At 47.0% G+C, this 13979-nt stretch overlaps 1 protein-coding gene across 1 annotated transcript in view; it reads left to right on the top strand.

Annotated features, from left to right (window-relative positions):
- Nucleotides 1-13689, top strand: part of LOC147725692 (uncharacterized) — a 121821-nt gene extending 108132 nt beyond the window's left edge. The window contains exon 4 of the mRNA XM_086964576.1: nucleotides 13406-13689. The gene's annotated coding sequence lies outside the window, so the exon portion shown is untranslated. The remainder of the gene's footprint in view (nucleotides 1-13405) is intronic.
- Nucleotides 13690-13979: the final 290 nt, after the last annotated feature.

Below are 13979 nucleotides of genomic sequence, written 5' to 3'. Positions count from 1 at the left end.
CTCCAATCACCCCAGGAAATATTAAATCTGCAGTTTTAGTGAAGCCTGCGTGTCGTTTTGGCCCAGGAATGTCTGAATACAGACTGTTGTCATCTCTTGCTAAGAAATAAGACCTCTGCATTTACTGTGTCATGTGAAATGCACATTTACTTTGTAGCCTTTATTTCCACAACACAAATATTGAATGTGTGCAGCCACAGCCCCATTACCACACTTAGTTCAACACATGTGCCCACTCGAGAAGCCCAACACAGTTGGGGCATTGGCAAATGTCTGTCTGTCCGAGTCCAATGCAACTCCAGTGACACTCACATGGGAACCTACATTGCACCCCCCTCAGGAAAAAAGGAAACGTTCCCTGCTGGGTCACCAGAGGAATTAAGTTGACCTAGTCCAGGCATGTGTAGCTAATCCAGTACATGTATTTTATTTGCATTCTGGGACTTGTAGTCCTTTAGATATTAGCCACCAGCAGCAGAAATAAATTACAAATGTGATTAAATGACGTGCATTGATGGAAGGCAGCCCCTTTCATTTAAGGCACAACTGCTGCTCGTAAAAGACGCCATTGATGACGTAACTCGTCATACGTGGTAACCTCACGAGGATATAATCACATGGAAACAGTCACATGAACACATTCATCAGGGCACCACATAATACCGAACACATTTGTCATTAAATTGTCAGTTACATTAGGAAAACTACAATCCGTGCCAAGCAGCTTCTAAACTCAATAAAAATCCTTTGGCTCATCTCTAACCACAATGGACACCTCACCCGCTGCATTAACCCTAAACTTATCACCTACCCATATCTCTCACCTTGAGACCGACCCTAGCCCTTAAAGGTTCCTTCCAGTGGAGATATATGTGGTTCTCTCATAGGGAGCTTCCATTTATAGTCCTAAGCACTGAATACTCCGCCCACGTGCGGGGGGCCTGGAGCACTTTATCTCAATATATCGTCTTAAGTGTAGATGTTCGCGTTTCTTCAGGAAGACCAGCAGAGTCACTTAAGATACATATATATTCTGCAACCTGTATGACTTGGCCACAATGGCCCAGTTCTTGATCTTGTACTTAAGAAAGGGGCCAGGAGAAAAATTAAATATACATATCATTTCATGATTATGTAATACAACAGCATAACTCTTTCTCAAACCCTTTTTTGATAGAGCATAGAGATGAAAGAGAGCAGGACCGTGTAGCCCCATAGGCTGTCATGATGAGTTAAAAATAGAGGCTGCGCCTTTAAGAACCCAGAGACCACCGCATCCCATCATGCTCAGCAGGTGGCAGTTTTATTTTTTTTTCCAGCTCCTGCTGACAGGACTCTGGAGCATTGAGCTCCGCTAACTTTTGGCTTTCCTCTGCAAAATTCTCGGCTGAATTTCGGTGACAACCTTTTCATTCGACTTCTTTGGTCTCTCCCTGACCTTTTCTATCTTTTTCTGTTAGAAATTAGAGGTTTATTGACAGAAAAACCTCATCTCTTTTTGGCAAATGCCCAGGCTATGGGAGAAAAAAGGCCAAGACAAACCCTTATGAGGTGTGTGTATTCTGTCTCCCAGAAGATCATGTTTCTGGGTCTTGCCATCACTACTGGAGCTTTTAAAAAAAGCACCCTGAGAGACTGAGAGAAGATTCGCGAATCCATGGTCCAGAAAGCGAAGAAGACGACGGACGCAGTCTGAAGGTGGGACCTCAGGGCAAGCTGAGGGTCTGACCGCTACCAGGGCTCTGTCATCTGTTTCTGAAGAGTGTGCCAAGAAGAAAACAGCACAAAAATGCCATCGGTCCCGGTCTAGGCAGAGAATATTGACACCAAGCAAGTACCGCAGATCAGCGTAGAGGCCAGGAGTATCTACACCGATAACTACTCCGTTGACCCACAGGCCTTGCTGATGTCAAGGAGTCGAACATTTACATGGCCATCAAGACGGTCACCCTTGAGATCCGTGTCAACGTCAAGGCACCGTCAAAGATCGACGCCGAGGCACACTCTCAACATCGAGGCACCTTCGGCAATCACCCTCAACAAGCAGGTCGACGTCAAGGTCAGTCGACATTGAGTACTCTTTCATCGTCGTCTAGGCTACAGGAGGAAAGAATAAAGAAAAGTCTCATTTACTGTATCCCAGATTCGGAGTACTTCAAAGCATATTCTCCTCCTTCAGGGATCCAAACAACTTGTCCACCATCAGCTCCATCTCCTCCTCATCTGCCACCTCCATGGCCTCCTCCACCATGGCCTCCCGCTCCACTGGCATGGTCACTCCAAGACCCAGACCTCGTTCCAGGTTTCGCTATCATTCTAGACGCCATTGTCACAGCCCAAGGCACACTTCTACCTCTTCCAGGTGCTTCCGACATCATCATCATCATCATCATCATTCACGATCTCGGTCATAACATCATACGGACATGTCCTCCACTTCCACTGGATGATACTCCCCAACGCTTTCAGGCTCTCCACCTCCACGTATATCACCGGTGGATATCATGATATTTCAAATGATTGTGTTCCCGCTGACCTGTTCTTGTATAATAAGGCCCTATGGGTAACATATATACAGGCCCTAGTGAATGCTATTGCTAAGGGTTACCCAATCCCTGAGTCATGGAAGGGTGCGGAAATCTTACCAATTTTTAAAAAGGGGATAAATCGGATCCCGGTAATTACAGGTCTATTAGTTTAATTGACTGCATTCAGAGGGTGGCAGCCAGGCTTGTGCTACGTAGAATCCAGGATTGGATTGATGAGTTTAATATCCTCTCACCCTTACAGGCCGGGTTCCGCTCACACCAGAGCACAATAGACCAGGTTTTTAGATTTGTTTTAATTTATTGGCGTGTGGCGATTCTTAATGGAGGCAGAATAAATGCCGCCTTTGCAGATTTAAAGTCGGCTTTCAACTTAGTCCCGAGAGTAAAGTTGTGGGGTGTCTTAGCAGAACAGGGAATGCCCTTGGACTTATTGTCTCTTCTGATTAAACTTCATGAAGCAAACTTTGCCCAAGTTCGTTGGGGCCAGCAAGGCCAGGTGACAGATTCCAGATTGCGTGAGGGGTTCGGCAGGGGTGTGTACTGGCACCGACCTTATTTTCTCTTTACATTAACAGGGTGAATAAGTATGAGGATCACCCCACTGATGCTCCGAACTTAAATGGAAGGAAAATACCCCTGTTAATGTTTGCCGATGACACCCTGCTACTTTCAAAAACCCAACAAGGCCTGCAGAAGGCCATAGTAAGATTTGATTTGTTTTGCCAGGACTTTGGTCTCAAAATTAACGTAGACAAGACCAAGTTCATGGTCCTACACAATCAAAAAACTGTAAAGGGAGAGTTACCAGGAACGAAGTTATACTTGAGCAGACACATGTTTTTACGTATCTTGGCATTACATTAAGCTCTAGACTTAATTGGAACCCACATTTGGATCAGTTGCTACTAAACCACGCTCAATTGTCTGGAGCTCTGTTAAGAGAGCACCGGTTATCTCATACAAAGCCGATTGCCCCCGTTCTGAAAATCTATAATGTAAAATTGCAGCTTCGGTTCTGTATGGGGCTGAATTATGGGGTTTCAGCAACCTATCGGCACTCTCGACCTCGCAAAATAAATTTAAGAGGGTTATTACAGGCCTGCCCCAATCTACTCCACTAATACTGCTTTATTACGAACTGGGAAGCCAGTATTTAGAGGATGTGGCTCGCTTTAGACCAGTGGCTTACTGGAGGAGGCTCTGGGTCACCTCCGAGCTAACCCAGTGTGCGCAAGCCCTGTTGGAGGTTAGGGATGCAGATAGTGCGGGAAACATTTAATGGTTGAGGCAGGTAAAGTCCACTCTGAGCGATCTGGGCCTTAACAGGTTGTGGCAAAATCCAACAAATGGCACATTTCCATCTCGAAAAGAATTGAGGGGGGCTATACTGGAATACGATCACTATGAAACGTTTCTCGTCTCTGACGAGTCCCCCACTGTCAACAGACTTTTTAGAGACCAAACATGTACCCGATTATGAAATGTACTGGGACCTTATAACGGTTCCCAGTGATAGGAAATGGTACCACCAATTTAGGATAGGTACCCTTCCTATTAAATCATTCACTGGTAAATGGGGTATAAGTTCCTATATGGAATGTCTGTTTTGCCCAACACAATCAGAAACTATAGCCCATCAGCCAGATTCATGAAGCAAAATTGCGATCGCAATAGCTGCGAATTAGCTATTGTGATCGCAATTAACAGAAAAGCAATTCATCATGTCAAACACAGGAATTGCGAATTCGCAAAAATAAAATTGCAAAATCGCAGAATCTAGGAGGAACCCCATAGCGAATCGGAAATAGCGAGAATCCATGGATTCTGCGATTTCGCTAAATAATTGCAAACACAATTCATGACAACTCGCAATTTGCGAAAAAGCTGAAAATCGCAATTTGCGAGGCGCAATTTAAGGAGAACCAAAAGCAGGTGGTTAACATTAAGAAAAGAAAAAAAATTCTAACGAGCCACAGGTGCAGTCCTGAACAAACACACTTAAGGAAACACAGTAGTAGCATGAGGGCTCCAGGCTGCAGCACGGAACAGACGCAGGTTCCAGGAGCGAATATTCCGCCTGCGGGTCACCCTGCTGGGCCAAACTGCGGAGAAAATTTACTCTACCGCCTGAATGAGCCAATGATCATCAAGCTGATCCGGGACCTGGACCCCCTGATGCAGCACCCAACAAGGAGGACCAATGCCGTGCCCACCCATGTCCAGGTCTTGTGCTGCCTACACCTCCTGGCCTCCGGAAGCTTCCAGGGGATGGTCGCTGATGCAGGGGGGATATCCCAGCCCACCATGTCCCGCTGCCTAAGGAGTTTCCTGGAGGCTATGCTCACCCGGCTACACCACTACATCTCATTACCGACCACCCAACAGGACTTGAATGAGACCAAGCCGCATTTCGACAACGTTACGCAATTCCCACATGTAATTGGATGCATTGACTGTACCCACATCCACATCTGCCCACCAGCACAAGCGGAATACATGTACCGCAACCGCAAGTCCTACCACTCCCTCAATATCCAGATGGTGTGCAACGCTAAGACTTTCATCACGGACATAGTGGCATAATACCCGGGGAGCACACATGACTCATTCATATTCCGGCACAGCGGCATTCACACATGACTGGCCAGGGGAGACTTTGGCGAAGGACACCTACTAGGTAAGTACACATGCCCCCATATAGTACACTGTGATCATGTAGCTGCGCAGAACAGGCACTCACCCTCTGCTCCTTTCATTTAGGTGACAGCGCCTACGGTCTACGTGAGTACCTCCTCACTCCATACCTCAACGCTGCCACGCCACAGCAACGGCGTTACAATGCTGCACACATACGCACAACAAATTGCATTGAGAGGACATTTGGCCTTTTAAAGAGCAGATTCCGCATACTTCACAAGACTGGTGAGGCCCTCAAATACGAGCCTGAGGTCTGCTGCCGTATCGTGGCCGTGTGTGCAATACTCCACAACATTGCTACCAAGCGCTGGATACCTGTTGAGATCTCTGGCAGTGAGTCGGAAAGGGACATCCGCCCACATGCACATGTGTGTCATGCACGCGGGGAGAATCCTGCAGAAGGACACAGGCGCCGCAACCACATCACTATTAACTGTTTCTAGTGCCCACATTCCCCTCACACAACACTGCACTCATGCATGACAAATGTAATCATGACATGAGTCGGATTTAAGTGAAACCATAAATTCTTATTGTTTAATCACAATAATGTGGCTTTTGATCATGATTGCACATGTGAACAGTATTGCGTCATACGTCCCCATGCAGGGGTAGAGGGCTTGCTTGCAGATTCTGCATGGCCCTGCAGGCAGAGTGAAAAATGTCACTGGCGCCTCCGTCCAGACGCACCCACTCGCCTCTCGCTGTCCTCAATTGCAGTGTTGGCCCGTGAAGCTGCAGTGGGCTTGCTGCTGCGGCGGCGTTCAGTCACCGGCGGCAAGGACATGCTGCTGTGGCTTGACGTGCCCTCGCTGGCATCATCACTACCCCCTGGTTCTCTGTGGGCTGTTGGCTACAGACTGAGCACTGCTGCTGTCACCTGATCAAGTGCCTTGGCAACGTCCTGGCAACACTGGACCATTTGCACCTGCATTGCAAGGGACTGGCGGGAAAGTTGAGATGTTGCATTGCCTATGATATGATTTGACCGGGTGTAGGCTGACAGGCGGGTCAGCAGCTGGCGGTGGCGGCGGCAGGTGATGTCCTGCTGGGAGACCAGGATCTGGTTGTTCTCTCGCACAGCTGCGGTCAGCTGTCCAACATGCTGCGCGGTATTGGTGAGCTGCAGATGTATGGCAGCCAGGTGACGCGTCTGCTGTACCGCAAGCATGCGGCGTTCATTAGCCAGGCCAGGATACCGTGCATGGACAGCCCTGCCCGCGCGTGTTGAGGTCACGCTGCTGGCGCGTCAGTCCGCTGGAAAGGGACCTGACTGCGGCTGTGCGCCTCGTCTGCCTCCTGGCTGCTGGTGGTGTGGCCTGTACCACTGCCCTTGGTGTCAGTTGGAGTGGTTGCTGGGCACCTGTGGCTGCAGGGGTGGCCCTGACCACATGGGGGGGGTGGGGGGGGGTACTGCTGCAGGTGGCTGAGATTGTCCTGGTTCAGGTTGGCCCTCATCCTCCGGGTACTCATCTATATGTAGGGCCTCGCTGTCGGTGCTGGCCTGTTCTGCTGCACCTGTGATGTAAATGGGTGCATGATTAATGATATGTAGCTTGCACATGAGATGTTGCTACATGCATGCAGGCCTGCTTTCCCTGACTGGCTTTTGGAATTACTTTGAATTGACAGGTCTGCATGTGTTGGGCTATCTGGGAATGTTTTCTACACTACAACTCCCACAATGCAATAGGGCATTTCAGGTGTGCATGGCCTGCAGTACTGGGGTTGTCAAATTGCTAACTTAGGGGTCATGGGCACTATTAGGGGACGGGCTCGCAGTCGCATGGCACTTACCTTGCGATTGTTGGGTGGGTCGGGACGAGTCAAGCTGGGTGACCCCCACGCAGGCTTCAGGAGTCAGGGTGTCCTCCACGAGGTCCTCCAGTGGGGTGTTGGGTGTGGCAGTGGGGTCTCCTCCACCGGTAGCAAGTCGCTCCCCCAGCCTCTCTGCAATTCGCTCTTTGGCACGCCCTCTGAGGTCGTACCACCTCTTTTTCAAATCTTCTATTGACCGCTGGGTCACCTCCACAGAATTCACCTTGGCGCGGATGCGCAGCCAGATGCGGCGCTTGTCAGCCTCTGGCACCCTCCTGGAGTCCTTGCCAAACAGGCGAGCATGGTCCTTACAGACCCCCTCAATGAGGAACTCAAGTTCTTGCTCCAAGAACTTTATCTTCCTCTTCCTCCCTGGGGCACTGCTCCCTGCTGCTTCCTGTGACATTTTGGAGGTTGTGGATGTCCTGCTGTGGTGCTGCAAGTTCACTGTTGTGGAGCTCTTCACAGTCCTGCTTCCACTATCCGTCTCAGTGGTCTGAATGAGGGAGGGAACAGCCGACTTCCTAGTTGTGATGTCATCACTGGGCTCAAAATGCGGCTTCCCTTTTTTGCGATCTCGCAGTTAGCGAATCGCAATTTCAACCAAGAAATCGGCCGATTCTGCGATTATTATGCGATTGGGGCGAAATCGCAATAGGCAATTGCGGCCGATTGCGATTCGCGTTTTTTGCGCACATTTCTTCATGAATTCCATTCTGCGAATTCTAAATTGCGATTCGGTAAATATCGCAATTTGGAATTAACATAATGTTGCATTGATGAATCTGGCTGCATATCTTTTTTATTTGCCCCGTTTATAAGAACCTGAGGTACAAATGGCTGAAGCCCATCTGTCAGATGATGGGGATCACTTCTGGCTCTGAAGCGTTAAGGATCCTAAAAACAGATGGAAATGAATTAACTATAATCGCGATCGACAAATTTTTACACGGCATGTGGATGACCCGTGCTCATAGATTGAGCAGTTAATACTGTGAGGGATATGATGGGTCTACCATAACGAGATTGTGCTAATTGGTTTTATTTAAAATCCGGTTCATAGTACTGCGGCCTGTTTTTTATTGATATTCATTGTCTATTTTAAATGCATTTTATATTAAATTATTGTATTCTTGTATGTACGGAAGGAGTAACTAAGGATTATTTTCAGGGGAATTTTGTACTTTGTATTCAATAAGGAATGCATTGTGGGGATATTACCGATTATGTAATCGAATAAAGACTTTGAACTTGATATTTCAAGAGGTCCTAATGAGTGGTGCAACAAAACTTAACATTCCTAAGTTGACTCCAACACCAATGACATCAGTCATTTTTTGTGCTGTACAGCACAGGTCAGCATCAAGTCCTTAGCAGGTTCAAGGAGACCTGGTACTAGAGGCAGCAGTCATCCTCCTCTTGACACCAGCCTCCGTTAAGACCACACCATCCAGGCTTCAAAAGAAGTGACGTCCTCCGGAGGAAAGCAGGATCTTGCTTTGAACAGATCCTGCATCAGACTCGGTGATTGTAGTAGCAGCAAGAAGCAACATGCCACTACTGCTTCTACATTGCCTCCCAAAAAGGAGAGCTGGACATTAGACGCTGTAGGTCGCAAAGTGTGCAGAACGGCAGCAACCACCATTAAAGCAGCCGGAGCCACTGCTCTCCTAGGCAGATATGACAGGGCACTGTGGGAATCCATGAACCAGTTTGTGGAACATCTCCCTAGAGATTAGAGCGAATACTTAATGGAAATCCTGAATGTAGAATTAATGGTCTCATCAGGTTATTAGCACTGCAGCAGACTTTTCCCTACTAGCAGCTCAGGAGTACTTCCATGGCCTCGCTTCTAGAAGGCACCCCTGACTCCGCCTTACATTCCTCAAGCCAGAATCGCAGCAAAGAATATTAAATCTGCCATTCTCTGGTGCCACTCTATTTGGAAGCCATGCCACGATGAGATGGCACGGATGATAGCCAAGATGGAAGCGCTAGAGGCATTTAGCTTAGAGAGACCCAGGGAACAGAGTAAATGTTTCCGACCCGACTGATGCTGCTTCTATTTCCAGAGAGTTCAAACGCCTCACTGGTGTCAAGGCCACCAGCAAAGTGGTGCAAAACAGCACCATCGACGCTACCAATCATATCAAAGAAAGCCGCCTAAAGGGAGTTCTACCCAGCAGCCTACTCAAGGCGGCAAGCAACCATCTGTCTCAAAACCATGAATCAATACTTCCCCTCTTCTGTTACTGTTACCCACTCCTATGGGGGGAAGCAACCGACAATATCTGGCAGAGTGGCAAAACATAACGCAAGATGCGTGAGTACTTAATATTGTTTGCAATGGATACTGTCTGAGGTTCTACAGTCCTCCACTGTCCATACCTACAAAACCATCCAGTTTCCAACTCCCACTGTTATGACTGGAGTCAGCATCCTCTGGTGGTGGAACCTGTTCCTCACCAACAACGAGGTACAAGCATTTATTCCAGGTACTTTTCCATCAAGAAAAAAGACAAGAATGAATTCAGACCCATTCTGAACCTCAAAACAGCCATCAAGTAGATTCAGCAAGAAAAGTTCCAGATGCTGGTATTACACCAAATGTATCCCCAAATACACCTGGGTGATTGGCTCTGTTGCAACGACTTTCAAGACGCATACTTGAATATACCACTCGCCAGAAAGCATCGCAGTATCTTGAGGTTCGTGGTGGGACAGGACCATTGCCAATACCAGGACCTCTCATTTGGTCTAAAGTCAGCTCCCAGAACTTTCTCCAAGTGCATGGAAGTAGTGGCTGCCAATGTCTGTAGATACAAGATATTCGTCTACCCATACTGAGACCATTGGCTAGTTAAGGCGTCCATGTCTCAGGAAGCTCAGCATCATTACAACTGGACTTGCAATCCCCTATGGAGGCCGGGCCTTCAGATCAATCACAGCAAGTCTGTCTCTATCCCAGTGAGAAGTGTACATTTTCTGGGAGCCTCCATCGACAGTGTAATGGCAAAATGGTGTCCTTCGGAGGAGAGATGCTTATCGATCGTTCAGAAGTATCATTCTCTCATGAAAGCTTACCATCCAACAGTGAGAACAGTATCCCCCCTTCTCGGATCGATATCCTCCGGCATCTTTCTCACACTGATTGCCCCTCCCCACATGAGGCCTCTACAGGAATGTCTTGAGGACCTGTGGGACCAATTGACAGGCAACTGGGAAGACGGGACACGAGTGTCCCTCCATGCGAAGCTGTCCGTCAAATGATGGCGTTCTCCAACCAATCTCCTCCAAGTCACTCCGTTTCATCAGTACATTCCACCTCAAACCATAGTCACGGACGCCTCACTGCTGGGATGGGGAGCCCACATGGACCGCCTCAGATTCAAGGAAAGTGGTCCGAGAAGGAATCAACGTACCATATCGATTTCCTCGAGCTCCGCACAGTCCATCTGGCACTGAAGGCGTTTCATCCATCGTTCAGATCTCGCTCCTGCTTGTTCAGATGGACAATAAGACAACCATGTGCCACCTCAACAAGCAGGAAATGATGAGGTCCAGGCCCTTGTCACACGGGACCCAGGGGATCTGAAAATGGCTTGGAGCCATGGCCCTGACAATCACAGCAACACACCTGCCAGGTGTACATAATGCACAGGCAGCCTCCCTCAACAGACTCTTGCAAGAAAACCACGAGTGGGTCTTAAACAACCACATTGTCCAAAACATCTTTCAATAGTGGGAAACTCTGGTCATCAACTTGTTTGCCATCGCAGAAAATTAAAAATTCAGAAGCTTTGCCTCGAGGTATTTCCAGCCAGGGACGCTGGGGAATGCCATAGGGATCAATTGGTATGGTACATTTCTCAATGCTTTTCCCCTGATTCCACTGATCCCAACAGTCCTCATCAAGTTGTCCCAATCGAGAACCAAGATGACCCTCATAGATCCGTAGTGGCCACGTCGATAGTGGTTCACAGACCTCCTTCACCTGTCCGTCCATCCATATCTCAAGCTGTCCTGCATACCGGACCTGCTAACAAAGATCTGAGTCCAGATGTTACGCATCAATTTCTCATCTTTGAATTTGGAGACATGGCTCCTGAGCTAGTGCATTATGGTCAGTTGAATCTGCCACAAGAGTGCATGGATATCCTTAAAGAGGCTAAGCGGCCTTCCACCCGCTAAGCATATGCCTTAAAATGGTAGAGATTTAGCATATGGAGTTTCTTCAAGAGCATGGACCCTCCATCTTGCCAGGAAGATGTCATTCTTCCGTACTTACTCCATTTGGCCTAATCTGGTTTGCAATTTTCTTCCATAAAGGTTCACTTGGCAGCTCTTACTGCCTACAAAAGACGTCCTTCTCAAATCTTTTTTCAATGTCCCCGTCGTAAAGGAATTTTAGAAAGGTTGAAGGTTCATCCTCCCATTAGGCGTCCTTCTCCTCCCTGGGAGCTCAAGATAGTACTTTTGCATTTTATGCAGGATTCCTTTGAGCCGATCCACAAAGCCTCCCGGGAACACTTTTCATGGAAGACAGCTTCTCGCAGGGTTAGCGAGATCTAAGTGCTCACGAACCATATAATGTCTACCACTCTAGCAAATTGGTCATTAAAACTCACCCAAAATTCCTCCCCAAAGTTATTTTGGACTTTCATGTTAATCAAACCATCTCCTTACCAGCATTCTTTCAGAATCTCTACTCCAGCTGAAAGCCCTCTTCATTCTCTAGATCTGAGGAGAGTTTTGAAATTCTATCTTAATAAGGCAAGGGACATCCACAGAAAGTACCAATCATTTATCAACTAAGGTCTGATCCGTACGGGTTCAGTCACTTCCTTACAATCCATCTCCCGATGGATAATTTCCTGCATCCTTTTGTGCTACCAAAAAGCTGACAAGACGCTAGCAGCTAAACCTAAAGCGCACTCCACTAGAGCTATAGCGGCTACTGCTGCTTTATTGAGGAATATCACAATTCTGGATATTTGCAAAGCAGCCACGTGGAGATCTGTCCATACATTTACCAAACATTACTGCCTAGGCTCGGATGCTGGAGCAGACGCTCATGTAGAACAGGCCTGTCTCAGAAATCTATTTCCTTAAATGTCTACTTTAGTTCACTCTGTCTTCTCCACCGCGCTCTGTGGGGATGGGCTTGCTACTTTATTCAGTGCTTATGCCTATTAAAGGAAATCCCCTACCAGAGAAGGAATAATTTCTACCTGTAACTCCAGTTCTCTCGGTGGGGAATTTCCATTATAGTCCTAAGCAACCGTCCCTCCTCCCCGTTGAGTAGACAGTGGTAACCATGGGACCTAAATACCATCACTCGTCACTTTTAAAAGGAACTGAAGCAACTGCCACCTGCTGAGCATGATGGGATACTGGTGGTCTCTGGGTTCTTAAAGGCGCAGCCTCTTTTTTGAATTCATATATTGACAGCTTATGGGGCTACTCTGTCCTATTCCCCTTCCTCTTTATTCTCTATCAAAAATGTGTTTGTGAAAGATTAATCCTGTGGATTAAAACATCATGATGTTATATGCCTATTAAATTCTCCTGGCCCCTATTTTAAGTACAAGATGAAGAATTGGGACATTGTAGCCCAGTCCTACAGGCTGCATAATATTTGTCTTTCTTAAGTACCTCTGCTGGCAAGCATCTACACTTAAGAAGATATATTCTGAAAAAGTGCTTCGGCCCCCCTCACGTGGGTGGGACTATTCAGTGGTTATGACTATAAATGGAAATTCCCTAGGAGAGATCTGGAGTTACAGGTAAGAAACTATTCTTTCTGGACTGTCCCTTTGTCAGATGTCAGCTGGTTTTGAGGTGCATTGAGACATCGTTCTCTGGGTCACCCCTCTATCTGTTTAGGCGTCTCAGGATTCGTGTTAAGGATTAAACTTTGTTGAGGGTTAGAGCTTGCATTGTTTGGAAGGGTCTATCCTATGAATACAGGTCAGCCCACAATCCCAGGGGATGTCATGAAACAAAGATTCACTCATGTCTCTTCGTGGTGATTGTTAGATATGAGAGACTGAGCAAAGAGACCTCTTTCCTTCCTCTTCTCTGGATGACTCTTTTCATAACAACACAATGACTTTATCTTATGTTTCTTCGTTACTACTCCGTGTAAGATGTCTTCATAACCAGAGCTCTGCTCAGGGGGAGCCGCTGAGTACTTTATACATGTTGTATGTTTGACTCTGGGACGGTCAATGAAATGTATAAACGTGTTTATGTATTTTGGTTTGTGGTATCTGCTGACTGACTGGGGGGCTTTAAGTTAGTTTACAGCTTACACGTGTTTCTCTTATTAATTTTACTAGAATGCCATAACAATAAGACAGATGTTTAAAGGGTCTGGAGGAAAGCCAAGCCTAAGGAATTTCAACGCTGGACACCACTCTATCCTGGAATGTTACAGACCATTTAAGACATTCAGTTCCTGATTGGATGACGGATTTTTACAAACCGACTGAGACCCTCTGGGATAAAGATCATCTCATTCTGTTGCTCGCTGTATGCGCACGAATACTCTGCAGTTATTCAGTCTATGCATAATCTTTCTTTATGGTTTTCTCAGTTTCAAATAAAGGGTGATTGAAGTGCCAACATTTGTCCTCCCCGAATCTTTCTTTTTGTGTTCTGTCTTGAAAGTGCAGCTGTCACCAGATAATTATGTGCGCATCACTAGAGGGGGGCTTTGGCTCCGCCCACAAGTTGTGAACCAGATATACATGTTTTCATTGGGCAAAAGTTGTGTGCTTCCACGAAAAAAGTGCTTGCCGCCAAGCAGCTGTGTTCATTTTGTTTATGTATCACACCGCCTAAGCTTGAACTTTAAATCTTATAGATATTATTATTATTATGATTTATTTTTGTAGAGCGCATAGTCACCCT

This window comes from Lissotriton vulgaris, chromosome 3_2, assembly GCF_964263255.1.
Source record: "Lissotriton vulgaris chromosome 3_2, aLisVul1.2, whole genome shotgun sequence".
Taxonomy (NCBI): domain Eukaryota; kingdom Metazoa; phylum Chordata; class Amphibia; order Caudata; family Salamandridae; genus Lissotriton; species Lissotriton vulgaris.
Note: the sequence above shows the minus strand (reverse complement) of the source record. Positions and strands in the feature narration are given on the sequence as shown.